This window comes from Callionymus lyra, chromosome 3 (genome assembly GCF_982586985.1).
Source record: "Callionymus lyra chromosome 3, fCalLyr1.hap1.1, whole genome shotgun sequence".
NCBI classification, from domain to species: domain Eukaryota; kingdom Metazoa; phylum Chordata; class Actinopteri; order Syngnathiformes; family Callionymidae; genus Callionymus; species Callionymus lyra.
The window spans coordinates 4060167-4076375 of NC_141820.1; positions in this window are offsets into that span (position 1 = coordinate 4060167).

Consider the following 16209-nt stretch of genomic DNA (forward strand, 5'->3'; position numbering starts at 1 on the left):
CCCCCAACCGTTGGCTGGGTCAGGATCATACACGACCCGGCAAAAGCCCAAACCCTCAACCGGGAGTTGTCCGTCCTCCTGAACAAGGGTGCAATCGAGCAGATAGATCCCCTGTTACAACCAGGAGGGGTCTACTCGACTTACTGTCTCGTAACAAAGAAATATGGCGGACTCCGCCCTATCCTCGACTTGAGGGGACTCAACAAGTTCCTGAAGGTCTTGAAATTCCACATGCTCAGCCCTGCAGAGGTTCTGCGCACTGTTTCCGTAGGAGTGGTTTACTTCAACAGACCTAAAGGATGCTTACTTTCATGTGCCCATGGCAAAACACCACAGACAGTTCCTGAGGTTCGCCTTTCAGGGACGTCATTTTCAGTTCAGGGTGCTCCCGTTCGGCCTCTCCCTTTCGCCGTGGGTATTTACCAGGGTTGTGATGGCAGCCCTCTCGCCCCTGCAGTCGCAGGTCATAAAGATCCTGCCCTACCTGTGTTATCAGTTTTATCTTGACCTTTAAATTATATACTTTATTGAATATTGTTTTGATTGTTTAAGCGCTTTGTGACCCTGGTCTGGAAAAGCGCTATATAAATAAAAATTACGTGCTTACTTACTTACTACCTAGACGATTGGCTCATCTGTGCTCCGTCCCGGTCTCGGGTGACCCTGGACACCACAAACCTTCTTTCCCATGTGTCTCGACTAGGTCTCAGGGTCAACTCTACAAAGAGTTGCCTAGTTCCCTCGCAGAGCACAATTTTCCTCGGGATGACACCCGATACAGTCTCAATGAAGGCCTGGCCTTCACCACAGCGGGTGGACGACATCCTCCGCCTCCTTCCCCTCTTTTGCAGGGGCATGTGGTTGCATTACGTGGAGTTTCTGCGACTCCTAGGCAAACTGACGGCTGCCGCCACCGTGGTCTCTTTGGGGGCTGTTGTCGCTACGTCCCCTTCAGAGGTGGCTGAACAACTTTCATTTGGATGCCAGGTGGCACCGGCACAGGAGACTCTAGGTGTCACACCGTTGCCTCCTTACTCTGGCTCCGTGGAGAGAGAGACGTTTTCTCCTCCAAGGCATGCAGATGGGTTCGGTTGCATTCCGTCGAGAGGCCATCACAACAGACGCCTCCCTCTCAGGGTGGGGTTTAGTGTGGCAAAACCGTACAGCCCAGGGGCTGTGGTCTGCTCGAGACTGCTCGGAACACATCAATGTTTGTCAAGTTCTGTGTGTGTTCGGACCACAACTATGCCTAAACTTGAAAAGGGCTTGACCACTTGTCGAAGGATGCAAAGGACAACTCAATTCTCTTTCTTTGGTTTTTTATTTTCTTCTGATGATTTCACTCGAAGATTCCAGTTCGGAATATAATTGTCAATAAAGAATAGGTTGAAAACCTTTAAAACAGAAACATGAATTAGTTTTAATACATTTCAATAAAGGTCAACTTTTTGTTAAATAAAATGTTCATATAACTTGCTTTTCCAACCAAGTTTACAAAATTATTTAAGTACGTGTTTTAAGTGCAAACCAAAAGACAAAATGCAAGCTTAAATTAGCTTAAACAAAAGTATCTTAATCAATTATTAGCAATCAGGAGCAAACATAATTCTCACTAAAAGTAGTTTCTTTCCTACCAGTTGCATCTTCTTGGTGATCAGGAGCTGTGGTCATGTCCTGTTTTCAGGAGCAGGTGAGAGAGACTGACTTGGCTCAGTCCAAACATTTAGGCCATGCTGTTCTGGTGGGTGCGCAGGTGAATTCGGTCCTACTGGCAACACAGGCCAGGATGTTGGTCCCACCAGAGTCTTTTGCACATGTTTACCCTCTGCTGGTTTGGAGTGTAATTGAGTCTTGACTTGACAATGTTCTAGAGCTACGAGCTGTGTATATGGCCCTGCAGTACTTTCTTCCCTTCCTGAGAGGGCGACATGTGCTTGTGCGGTCAGACAATGTGTCGACTGTATTGCATATAAACCACCAGGGGGACACCAGGTCTGCACAGCTGTTGCAAGCATCCCGGGACATCCTGCTGTGGGCGGCTCCACGCCTGGCAAGCCTGAGAGCAATGTATTTGCCCGGTGACCGGAATCAGGTCGCAGACCTGCTCTCTCGGGGCAAGCCTCCGTCGGGGGAGTGGCGGCTTCATCCAGAGGTGGTGCTCAATGTAGTGATTTATAGGCCTTATAAAAAGGTTTATTTTCAGAACATCTAAGTTCTGGTAGATTTAACTTTAAAATTGCCTCTAGGTAAGATTTACCTGAAGAAAGGGGGCACCACCCTTGGTTATAGTTCAAGGGAAACTATTACATTTACGTGAATAATAATTAATTAATTGGCCTAATTAATTAACTATGAAACACTAGTTTTAATCAATCTCATTTAACTGAAGTTTACTACTTTTGTCGTGATAATCTGTTCTTTACTGAGTAAGAGGCTCTTAAATTGACCGTTATTACACCAGAATAGAGAAGCGTACCACGACGTGACGTTTTATAGATTTATTTAAAAAGGAATGAATAATGAATGACAAAAATGAGTATGTTATTGTTAAATTGGAAATTATTATACACTTTACGTATACGCCATAAGTTAAATGAATGCTAAAAAGATAATAAAAATATAGAGTATAAATTACTAGCCTCATCTAAGAGCTTAAACGTTTGAATACACATTCACAACCAACATTTCACTTCATACTGATATACACTGTCTCAAGGCTAGCTTGAAACAGGTAGAGATAAATCAGCGACTTAATGAAGAATCTGTCTGTCTGCTCTGTTCACACCTGTGGGCGTGAAACAAAAGAGCAAAATGGAACACACCCAAAAGAGGGGGGCTGGAAGACAAAGGAATCCGCCCACACAACAGGGAAGCAAGGAAGTTACTCTCCAGGTGACCCGAGACTGAAGAAACTTGAAAGAACCACTGCCCCGGAATAGACGACCCCCTGGACAGGAAACTTTCCCTTAAATACAGTGAAACCCCATAACACGAGACCGTCTTTCCCGGAGCTATTGACCTGTAGAGCTGCCGGCAAAGAGCGAGTCCTTTCGATCGTAAAGTTTGTATCTTTGTTTGACTTGAAGATGCGAATAAACGACCCGTACACTCTGCATTTTGACCTTTTCTCTCCATAAAGCAAAGTATTAAGACCCGGACGTGACGTCGTGTTGGAGCAACAGAAACAGACTAGTTTTAATCGTTTTAATTGGTGCGAGTGACCCGGATTTGTTTGGAGATTCTTGGACGAAAAGACGGCGACTGAGGCCAGTCAGACGAACGGGCCCAAAATATGGTAAGCAGAAAACCTTTTATTTAATTTCTGCATTTAGTTTCGTCTGGCTGAGTTAATCGATTTAGAAGCCGTATGAGTGGATGGGTTGTGCGTTGATTCCGCTTGTAAGGCAAGCAAACATATAACTTGTTGTTGTGGTTTTGGTTTTATTTTCCGTTACGACTCTTGGCACCTAAAGTAATCACAGATTGAACATAATTGGCCGGGGGTTCTATCGAGTGACAAATATGTCTCTATTAGCACGCTTTAAAGGCATTTAATTCACCCTTTTAGAGATGCTTAACCCCCTTGAGTACGAATGGTGTGTGAATGGGAAAAAATAGAGCTTTTTATAGGTTACGCTGCCTTATGAATACTTATGTTATGATAAAAAACAAAAAACAACTTTCTTGATTAATGCAACGTTAACGCTAATGTGTGTTTTTCAAGTTTTAAATAAAGAAATTTATAGCTTTCTTAAATTTCTATTGGCTAAAAAAAGAAAAAAGAAAGAAAAAACGGCTTACTATATTTATAAAAGAAGTTTCACGGTCAACTGCCGTGGACTTCTATTGGTTGAAAAAAGCGTTTTTTGCTTGTGAATTTCATGTTGTTCAAGTTTTTTTTATACAAATTTTTGGTAATTATAAAATAAGTATTCAAGCGTGTTATATATATATATATATATATATAGTATATAATATTTTTGGGAAAAAAATCATTTCTTGCGCCGCAAGTTTTACGAATTCAAATACTCTTGTTGTTTCTTATGTTACGTTGGTTGCATAGTGAGAACCTATATTGTGATAAAAAAAATAACGACTTTCTTGACTAAATGCGACGTTAATGTTAATACGTGTTTTTCAAGTTTTGTGGAAAGAAATTCTTCAGTTTCTATTGGTTTAAAAAAGAGTTTTTTCTTGTAAGTTCCATCAGTTTTTTTTTAAATGGTAAAATTAACTTTATTTGATTGTCATGTCATAATAAAGTTTGCGATTATAATATAGGTATTCAAGCGTGACAGTTCTCTTATAGAGAGGGAGACGAACAATTGTGTAAACAACAGTGTAAAAATAAATAAAAGAAATAAAAGAAAAAGAAAAAAAGAAAATAAGGAAAAAATAAAATAAATAAAAATAAGAAATGGATTTATCTGAACTGCGGGTAAAATGGCAGTCTTGTGGAATAGGATCATGTGGTGCTGTATTGTTTCGCTCTGTAAGTTGGTATATGGAAAAAATTGCTCCGTTGGATCGGAAAAATGTTGTAAAAAACTGGTATAAATGGGCTAAAAAGCAAAGAAAGGTTGGAAATCTGCCTGATTGGGGCATGCGTATGCCTGAAGAAGATATTCTTGGTGAAAATGTGAAAAGTATTAATCTAGAACTTGAAGTCATTAGGAGGAGAAAAACAAGCATGTTGTTTAGTGAAAAACTCAGACTGGCTTTGTTAGAAAAAACTAAAACTGATGGAGACAGATTTTTTGTGATTATGGAAATGGTAAAAATGATAAAGTTAAATACTGAAGTGATGGCACCAGTGAAAGCTGTTAAAAAGGAAGTTGTTGATGAAAATAATGTAACTGAAAAAACTGATTCACCACCACCTTACCTAGAAGGTGGAAACCAAAATGTAAACTCACAAATGTTGTCTGATAGATTGCAAAAAATGGTAATGAAAGAGAAAGTGAACACACAGGCTCCAGTGTTCAATGTTACAGGAGGGCAGCTGATGATGGATCAAGATGGTAATGAAATAGATAAAACAAAAATGATACATTTAAAAGAGATAATCGATAATGTAGCAATAATAACACATAGGCAAGACATTCTCACAAGAGATCTGTTAGCCACACTTAACATGTTTGAAATAGCAATAAGACAAGAAAAAGTAGATAAAGATGTGAGCGCAGCCATGACAAGTACACTTGGAACTATAGAGCAGCTGTGTGAGGAGGTAGATGACAAATCAGAAAAATTGAAAAAGAAAAATGACAGTGAGGAAAGAAGCAGCAGTAAGAATGAGGAACAAGACAATCATTGTAATTATAGACTTGACCCAGGCACGCCACTGACACCCTCTAAACATAAAGTTAAAACTAGAAAAGGTGAGAAAGGGAGACTAGATGGATTGGGAACAGGACCTCATGGACAGTTTCCTCTAGTGATGAAGAGTAGAAGAAAGAGGGATTATACTGATTACGTCTCAGCAACTATGATGGATGTACAATGTCTGAAAGAAAAACTTCCTCCTTTGGAAAGGGGAGCAGGTCCGTGGATTAATGTTTTTTGCAACAATATGACAGGAATTGTATTGGCTATTGGAGATTGGAGACAAATTGTTATGGCATGTGTGGGTTTTGATAATTTGTTAAAAATAGAGGAAAAAGCAGGAACTTGTAGGGAGCCATATCAGGCACTTTTTTCTCCTCATGCAAAACGAATATTTAAGGCCATGAGAAAGGTGTTCCCTACAAAGGTGGATGTGAATGAACTGATGTCATGCATGCACAAAGATTTGGAAGCTGAACAGCGGCAGCAAATGGCTGCAGCCCAACAGTATTTCACACCAGGCAACGACTGCTGCTTTTCATGTGGACAACCAGGTCACTGGAGAAATGAATGTCCTTTCTACCCACAGATCCCAGCACATTACAAATCTCTTAAAATAAAAAGGGGATGTCGATTTTTCAGTAGTCATGCAGGACAACAGTTCCGCAAGCCGAGTAGAAGGGGCCGGCATCTACTGCCCCTACCTGATATGAGTCCTCAGCCCTCATCAAACTAGTGATAGCACAAAGAAAAGCTAAAAACAACAGATAAATAATCATCAAGACGAAGGAATTCAATTTCATGGCTATTACTAACTGAATGTGTTAAGTTGTGTAATTACAGGACAGGAGATGTTTTAAATCAGCTGCACAGAGGCTGGAGCGAGTTGTGTTGTGAGGACAGTTAAAACAAAGGACACGGACCCCTGCCGACATTCCACAGGTTGTAAACAATTCAACATGAGCCGTGGTGCAACAGAGGAGATGATGTCAGGCTCATGGAGAAAGTGACTTCAAAAAAAGTGGCAAGACGGTGATGCACAGAGGATTCTAGTTGGCTTTGAAAAAACATTGCATTACAAAGCCCATGAGATATGTTTTTATCAGGAATTTGTTAATTACAGAAGTTGAATTTATCAATGAAAGTGAAAATGGTTACTATTGCATCCTTACTGTACAATGCTTTTCAATCTCATTTAGAAGACATGGTTCTGACAGGGAAGTCTTAGCAACATAAATAAATAGTGGTGACATTCATTTGAAAAATGATTTAAAAGGTTTCATATAAAATAGATGTAGGTTTTAATTCAATGGTAAAGGAATGATTTCCAAAGTTCAGCACAGGTGAGGTCAGACAACATAACACCCCAGTTTCAATTTTGCAGAAAGAAAAGTTATATGTTTTTCTTGTATTTAACGAATATGTCTAGTTCTCCTTTTACAGTTGAAGGAGACAAAGGAAGCCTTAAAAATGACCTAACAAAGGTCATGGAGGATCCAGGTTTAAATTAGCATTCAGGTGGAGATACCTGGAATGTGACACAGCAGGGGGTGGCACCAACACCAGTGCAGAACAGTCACACCACCATTTGAAGAAAACCTGGTAAAATAACATCTTAAGACTCTCACAGGTTCCACAAGAAGGACTACAGCAGAGACGGCGTAGTTAAACAGGGGGAGTTGGATCAAGGTGATCTTTGAGATGATCAGACAACAGTAGCCCAAAGGACAGGTAACATAAAAAGATGTTATGTGTCCTCTAGGGGAGGTTGATGTATGAATGGAATGAATGGAATGAATGAACAGTGAACAGTATTGATGACAGTGATGTTCCTAATTTGGGGATTACTGGTTTTATGTCCTAAATGGGGGACGCCCCGGGTAAATCAAAGCGAAAAAGAAAAGAAAAATGAAAAAATAAGCAAACAAAAACTAAGAATGAACCTAAAAACTTAAACTACACTAACAATAAAAATTAGCTCATTTAGATTAAAACTAAAACTGATCTAGATTTAAAATAAACTAAAGAAGAAATAAAATATATATTAAAAGTAGAAATAAAAAAAATATATATAAAAAATGTTAATAAGAACCAACATGGAAATAATAAAAATACAAAATAAACACGAACAACAAAACAAATGGGGTAAAAGAACATGCATTGTGGTCGCTCATACTGCCAGATAACAGGCAGAGGTCAGCGGACGTGTATATTACTCTCTCCAACCAGGGTCAAAATCAGTGGACGCAGGATTTTCTGACCTGGATGAGTAAACGCACTCAGAAGCATCAACCACATTCCCCATCAGAAGAAACAAGCGGATAAGTACATGGGGAAATTACCCAATTCTATTACATTAATAAAAAACTTTTTTTTGGTCAGAGCTACTCCTGAATGAAGTAAGTAAGTAAGTAAGTAATATTTATTTATATAGCGCTTTTCGAGACCAGGGTCACAAAGCGCTTTAACAATCAAAACAATACTCAAAACAGTACATACTTCAAAGATCAAGACAACACCGAGAACAACACAGGAGTTCGAGAAATTCAAGGAAAAGCCTGAACAAATAAAAACGTCTTAAGATGTTTCTTAAAGGAGTCAGTAGACTCCATCAAGCGCAAAGAGAGAGGAAGATTGTTCCAAAGCTTAGGAGCAACAGCCTGAAAAGATTTCTCTCCTCTGGTCCTGAGCCGTGTGCGTGGAACCATAAGTAGATTCTGATCCACAGACCTCAGAGACCGAGCTGGGGTGTAAGGCTGGATCAGATCAGTGATGTAAGGAGGAGCCTGACCATGAATAGATCTGAAAGTAAGAACCAGAATTTTAAAGTTGATCCTGAAAGAAACTGGAAGCCAGTGAAGAGTTTTAAGGATCGGAGAAATGTGAGTTCTCCTACTTGAGCGGGTCAGAATTCTCGCTGCAGAGTTCTGAATCAACTGCAGACGAGACAGCTCCTTCTTGTTAAGACATGAAAACAAACTGTTACAATAGTCCAGACGAGAAGAAACAAACGCATGGATTACAAGCTCCAGATCATGTTGTGACAACATTTTCCTAAGTTTAGAGATTTTTCTCAGTTGAAGGAAACAGTTTCTGGTCAGTTTTCTGCAGTGTTGAACAAGAGACATGTCTTTATCAAATACAACACCCAGGTTTCTCAGGCTCAGTTTGACAGACTGACCTTAGTCACCCAAGTACTGACTCAACCCTGGAATCTTATCATCAGGAGCAATCACCAGAGTTTCAGTTTTGTCCACATTAAGCTGTAAAGTGTTTTCACTCAGCCATTGTTTGATTTCTAGCAAACAATTGACTAAGCTGTTCAGCCTTTGGGGCTCAGTTGGGTCAAAAGAGCAGTAGAGCTGGATGTCATCAGCAAAAATGTGATAAGAAACATCTGGAAATCTCTGAATGATTTTACCAAGGGGAATCAAGTACAGCAAAAACAATAAAGGACCCAGAACAGAACCTTGAGGGACTCCACACAACAGATCTGCCGATTCAGACCTCATTTGATTGGCAGATACACTAAAACTGCGCCCAGAAAGGTAAGATGAGAACCATTCTAACACAGACCCAGACAATCCCACTTCATCCCTTAGTCTTCTCAGCAGGATCTGGTGATCAACTGTGTCAAAGGCTGACGACAGATCCAAGAGAACCAGAACAGTGAATTTACCAGAGTCAGCCGACATCATGATGTCACTGGACACTTTCAATAAAGCTGTCTCCGTAGAGTGATGTTTACGGAAGTCAGACTGAAACTTCTCATGGATGTCACTCTGATCCAGGAACAAAGACAGCTGCTCAGACACCACCTTCTCCAAGATCTTGGACAAGAAAGGGAGCTTAGAAATAGGCCTGAAATTACTGAGGTCAGTTGGGTCTAAGCCTGGTTTTTTGAGCAGAGGCTCCACAATGGCATGTTTAAATGCATTGGGAAAAACCCCTGTGGAAAGGGAGAGGTTCACCATATTGGTAACCCAGGGGCCAATTACATCAAATACTTTGATAAAAAGCCTACAAGGAAGGACGTCATCTGAGCAAGAGGAGGGTTTCATCTTGTTCACTAGTGCTGAAATATCACCCAAAGATACAGCAGTGAAGGATGACCAAGAGGAGGAGATGGGCTCAGAGACAGTAGGGGTTCCCAACAAAGGGGGAGAGATTTTCTCTTTGATCAATTTAATTTTGTCAATGAAAAATCTCAACAATGCATTGCTGTCAGCTTCACAGAAGACCGGCGTGATTTGAGGAGCAGGAGACACGAGAGAATTAATCGTGTCAAACAAAACTTTGGGGTTTTTCCTATTTGCTGCTACCAGTTTTCTGATGTAATCAGATCTATCAGTTTCTACCATCTCATTGTAAGAAGTCAACAGATCCCTGAGGTGAAGTCTGTGCACCTCAAGTTTAGTAGACTTCCAGAGACGCTCAGTCTTTCGACAAAGTCTCTTCAGACTCAGGAGATCTTCATTTGTCCAAGGGCACCGTTTTTTCTGAATTTTCAAGTTCGATTTAACAGGTGCCACTTGATCCAGTATTTCAACACAATGATCAGTGTAACAGTGAATCAAACTGTCCACATCTGGACAGTCATCAAAGGAAAGACGGTCAAACATAGCAGAAAAACTGTCTGGAGTATCGGCTGAGATGACACGCCTCTGAGACCTAACTTTCAAAGGCTTAGGTTCAGGGATGAAGTCCAGGTTGAACAAGACAAGAGAATGATCACTCAGATGGACATCATGTACAGATACATTAGAAATGTTCAGGCCAAGAGTAAAAACTAAGTCTAAAATGTGGCCTTTTTGATGAGTGGGTTCAGAAACATGTTGCTCAAAATTAAAGGCTTCAGTTAAAGTTAAAAGTTCTTTAGCAGAACAAGATGTGACGTCATCAACATGAAGATTAAAGTCTCCAAGAATAAGAACAGATTCCATTTGAATAATGGAAGATAAGAAGTCACTAAAGTCTTTCAAGAACACCGTCGCAGGACCAGGCGGACGGTAGATTGACACACAATAGAAAGGTCTTGTAGAACCAACCAAGATCATCTGAGACTCAAAAGAAGTGAATTCCTGTGTCTGAATCACTTTGCAAGAACAACTCTCCCTAAAAACAGTAGCAAGACCTCCTCCACGACCAGAGAGGCGAGGCTTCCCCAGGACAGCGCTCCCTACTGGACAGAGTTCGTTCAGATGAATAAACTCTTCCTCTCTCTGCCAAGTCTCAGAAAGACATAATAAATCCAAATTAACTCTTGTGAAAAGATCATTAAGAATAAAGGATTTATTAGTAATGGAGCGAACATTAAGAAGTCCCACATTCAGCACCGATGACGTCACTGACGACGCCGCGTCACTGACAGGCGCGCAGAGCGGGATCTTTTGAAGCGAACAGCGGTCACGTGGGTACCAGCTGTCACTGAAGTTCAACTCGGTTGTAAAAGTCGAATTAAAGAGAGGAAATGAAAAAATCTTACCACCTTTCGTTGAGGTCTGGACAGACGGCAGCGCTGATGTGTCGTCACACACAGTGAGAGGAATGTCGATCAAACATCGATGACGTTCGATGACGTCAGAGTTGTTCCGAGCGATCGCAACTGCACGTCTCATCCTGACCTGAACTCCAGCCCGACTCGATCCCTTGTGGAAATCGCCCGGTACTCGAGAGATCAAACGATATTCCACAGAGTCCGAGTCGATGAGAAGCGGAGCCGGAAACACGTTCACCGGACGTTGGTAACGGTCGCGAGTGAAGTCCTCCATCGACTCTCTGATGTTGAGAAGAGCATCACGATCATAGAGCCGAGATGCTTGAGACATATCTTAAGTGATATGAGCATAAAATCCGGACAAGTAGTCGTTAAAACGACTGTTTTTGGCAATTATTGCAGGAGCTTACGTTTCAAGCAGCCGATCAAAGGCTCACTGGAAGAAGTGAATGAATGAAGGTTGTTTGTGTGTAGGTTCAAGAAGATGGACTCGGAGAAGATCGAAGAAGACGGATTTCTGGGATCAGTTTTTCCTCTGCACGCCTGGAATCGGAACATGGACGAAGAGGACTAGATGACGAAGAAGAACAGTCACACCAACTATGGAAGATGAAGAACGAACAGACCAACTGCAGAGGATGATGATAACGATAATGCTGATGGACTGGACTGCTGAGAAACATGAAAGAATGATGAAAGACCACTTCTGAATAAGGCCAAACCTTGTGTCACCGTTTTAAAATGTTTTAACATAACAGACAGATGATTATATTTTCGGTTATACATATAGCGTGTGCAGGTACATGATAATAATATGTTATTGGGAAAATGATAATATTAGATAATATAATAATAAAGTAATGATAAAATATTGCTGCGGAACAACCATTTACTTAGAAAATTGGACCTTTTTGTTTATGACGTGACCTGTAAAGGCCACGTCAACAGGGGGAGTTGTTAGATTGGAAATTATTCTACACTATACGTATACGCCATAAGTTAAATTAATGCTAAAAAGATGATCAAAATATAGAGTATAAAATACTAGCCTCATCTAAGAGCTTAAACGTTTAAATACACATTCACAACCAACATTTCACTTGCATACTGATATACACTGTGTCAAGGGTAGCTTGAAACAGACTAGAGATTATTCAGCGATTTAATGAAGGACTGTCTGTCTGCTCTGTTCACACCTGTGGACGTGAAACAAAAGGGCAACACGGAACACACCCAAAAGAGGGGGGCTGGAAGACAAAGGAACTTGAACACACAACAGGCAAGGAAGGAAGTTACTCTCCAGGTGACTCGAAAGAGAAGGTTAACATAAAAGAACCACTGCCCCGGAATAGGCGACCCCCTGGACAGGAAACTTTCCCTTAAATGTAGAGACGACCCATAACCCAAGACCGTCTTTCCCGGAGCTATTGACCTGTAGAGCTGCCGGCAAAGAGCGAGTCCTTTCGATCGTAAAAGTTTGTATGTTTGTTTGTTTTGAAGCGGTGAATAAACGACCGTACACTCTGAATTGATCCTTTTTTCTCCATAAAGCAAAGTATTAAGACCCGGAGGTGACGTCGTGTTGGAGCGACGGAAACGGACTCCGGTTTTATCCGCTTTAGTAATCAAACAATTTTCAACTATAATCAAACAATTTAAACTATAATCAAACAATTTTCAACTATAATCAAACAATTTAAACTATAATCAAACAATTTTCAACTGTAATCAAACAATTTTCAACTATAATCAAACAATTTAAACTATAATCAAACAATTTTCAACTATAATCAAACAATTTAAACTATAATCAAACAATTTTCAACTATAATCAAACAATTTAAACTATAATCAAACAATTTTCAACTGTAATCAAACAATTTTCAACTATAATCAAACAATTTAAACTATAATCAAACAATTTTCAACTATAATCAAACAATTTAAACTATAATCAAACAATTTTCAACTGTAATCAAACAATTTTCAACTATAATCAAACAATTTAAACTATAATCAAACAATTTTCAACTATAATCAAAACAATTTTCAACTGTAATCAACTATTTTCAACTATAATCAAACAATTATCAACTATAATCAAACAATTTTCAACTATAATCAAACAATTATCAACTATACTCAAACCATTTTCAACTATAATCAAACAATTTAAACTATAATCAAACAATTTTCAACTATAATCAAAACAATTTTCAACTGTAATCAACTATTTTCAACTATAATCAAACAATTATCAACTATAATCAAAACAATTTTCAACTGTAATCAACTATTTTCAACTATAATCAAACAATTATCAACTATAATCAAAACAATTTTCAACTGTAATCAACTATTTTCAACTATAATCAAACAATTTTCAACTATAATCAAAACTATTTTCAACTATAATCAAACAATTTTCAACTATAATCAAACAATTATCAACTATAATCAAACCATTTTCAACTATAATCAAACAGACCTTTGAGAGTTCTTTCACTGGTCAGTCTGAGGTTCTAATGGCTCAACAATCGTTCACGTCTTCACCCAACAGTCCGTGGTCGTCCCAGATCAGCAGTTTGTCCAGCAAGAAGAAGAAGGCGAAGAAGAAGAACGAACAAGCTGCCAACAGCTGGGTCTGGGACGACGAGGCTCACTGTCTGAAGTTCACCGGGTGAGTTGATAGACACCAGATCATCTCAGAGGTTCCTTGAACTGATCGTCCACAGGTCGGACCTGACGGAGCAGGAGGTGGTCCGACGACACAGAGTGGTAGGTGTCCATGTGGCAACACAGCTCAGAGGTTCTGAAGTGTGGTCTGTGTCAGGGATTTTCTGGACGCAGCCAGCAAAAAACAGTTTTCTCTATGAGTCAGTGAGCGTGGCATAACTCATTTCTCTAGAAACTCAACTCTAATTGGCCACATTCCTTCATGCTCAGTGTGAGCAGCAGCAAGCATGACTACATGTATATTGTGATACGACTATAAAAGCAACATCAATTCTTTAACATTTCCCTCTTGTTTATCATAAGAAACATTCATGTTTTAGCCAAACATTGTTCATCAAAATAACATGACTTGATGCGATTTTCTCGCCCTCTGGTTCCGCGAGTAAAGCACATAACTCGGCTCCTAAATATTCTGGTGGACCCGACAGTTTACTCTGAAAAGGCCATTTTACACATGGTCAAAAGACATCATGACCAGAAGAGCAGAATGACCAGATGACTTTTCAGAATATTAAATGTCTTTTTCTTGTTCAATAAAATCTGTTCTGGTAAAGAGACGCCACAGAAGGAAGTCACATGAACTATATATATATATATATATATAATAATAATAATAATAATACATTTATTTTATATGGCGCCTTTCAGGGCACTCAAGGTCGCCTAACAATCAGAAAACAATGCAAAAACACAATGAAAAACAAGTTAAAAAGCACAGAGCTTGCAGCAGATTTTCAGTCCATTGGTGAGTATGTCTGCCTAAATAAATGAGTTTTAAGGTGGGATTTGAAGGTGAGAAGTGAGTCCATATTTCTGATGTCCGGGGGAAGGCTGTTCCAGAGGCGTGGGGCGGAGCGGCTGAAAGCTCGAGCCCCCATGGTATATTGTTATGAAACAATTTCCGGGGGGTCGCTGATCACACACACACTCTCTTTTGTATCTTTCAATAAACCGTCCCGGAACACGAATCGCTGCCTTCACGTAAAAGATGAAATGGATGGAGGAAGAACTTAGAAGAGACAGAATGGTCTTTTCGAATCAACGTTTTGCAAAAGGGGAGAACTCCAGTACTACAGTTTCCGCAAACTGCACTTGCTACTGCCCAGCCGGATCCGAGGAAAGTTCTGACAAGCCCCACAGTGCGGCTTCGTTTTATTGAAAGAAAACAATGTGTGATTACATATTCAAACAAGCCAATAAAATTCAAGACAGTTAATTATAGAGGTGTGGTTCTTCGTCTGACGGCTCACGTTGTCCAGGATGTTGGTTACATGTGTCAATCGCGGTACAAACGTCAGTTAGCTGATAAAACAGGACCCTGGGACGATGTGTTCCAGTGTGTCAGCAAGATGTGTTTTGTCTGTCTCGCTATCTGCCCCCCAGTGAATTCCCTCTCAGAATCAGAACATCAAGTTACATAGCAGGTCACAATGACAGGTCACCATTAATCAAATGTCATACACACCTAATGATTCAATAATGGTTCCCACATTTTGATTATTATATATCCACACGCATGTGAGTATATGTGTATTTGTGAGTGTGTGTTTCCACACAATATAAAAGTGCTTTGATGTGTATATAGTGTTTGAACATACATATCAATACTGTGCTTTCCTAACATGTAATGTTTGATATCATTGTGATCCTTAGAAAGAGCTGGGAAGGTATGATAAGTTAGCATCTTATGTGAGCCTTAGATCGTTCTATAACGTCAAATAAAAGAAGTTTCAAAGTCAATTCGAAGGAGGAGAGAAATCCAAAGGACAGAGGGGTGGACCATCTCCAGCCAATGTGGGGTTGAGGAATCAGATGTCATCCACCAATCAGGAGCACGAGAGGAGTAATATTGTTCCTTCCATGATATCAAAGCATCATCATTCCATTAAATTGTTCTTAACTGTTCTCTTTTCTCTTTGTATCTTTCAATAAATCTTATGAAAAAGTACATCAGTTGCCTTTACAATTTTTGTATAATCAATTTAAGAGCCTCTTACTCAGTAAAGAACAGATAATCATGACAACAAGTAGTATCTTCAGTAAATGAGATTTATTAAAACAAGTGTTTCATAATTAATGAATTAGTATCCAAGAACATTTAATAGTTTCCCTTGTACTATAAAATCATAGGGTGGTGCTCCAACTTCAGCTAAATTTTACCTAGAGGCAATTTTAAAGTTAAATCGACCAGAACTTGGATGTTCGGAAATAAAGCTTTTTATAAAGAACATATATAACATTACTACATAATTGGTGCTGATAAATTGCTAAATTTTGGTTATAACCTAAAATATTTGTGTATTGGCTCTGACCAAAACTTTTAAACAGAGATTCCTAAAGTGAATATTCCCCAAAGCTCCTATCTTTGTCTCTCTCTCTCTGCACCTCTGACCCCCCAATGACCTAGGGATCCATTCTGCATGTGTGTGTGTATGATCAACCCACAACCCACAGCCCCTCCTTTCTCTATTTCACCTTATCTGAGTCAAGCTAAAGCCCCCTTCTTTCTCTTGTGTGAGCCCAGCTGACAGCTGCGTAATTATCAAAAGTGTTAAAACTTAAACTGTGGTACCTAAACTTTAATTAAAGACTAACCGTCTTCCAATACATGTTTGTTAGTTTCAGTGTTCACACCACTGCAAACTTTATTT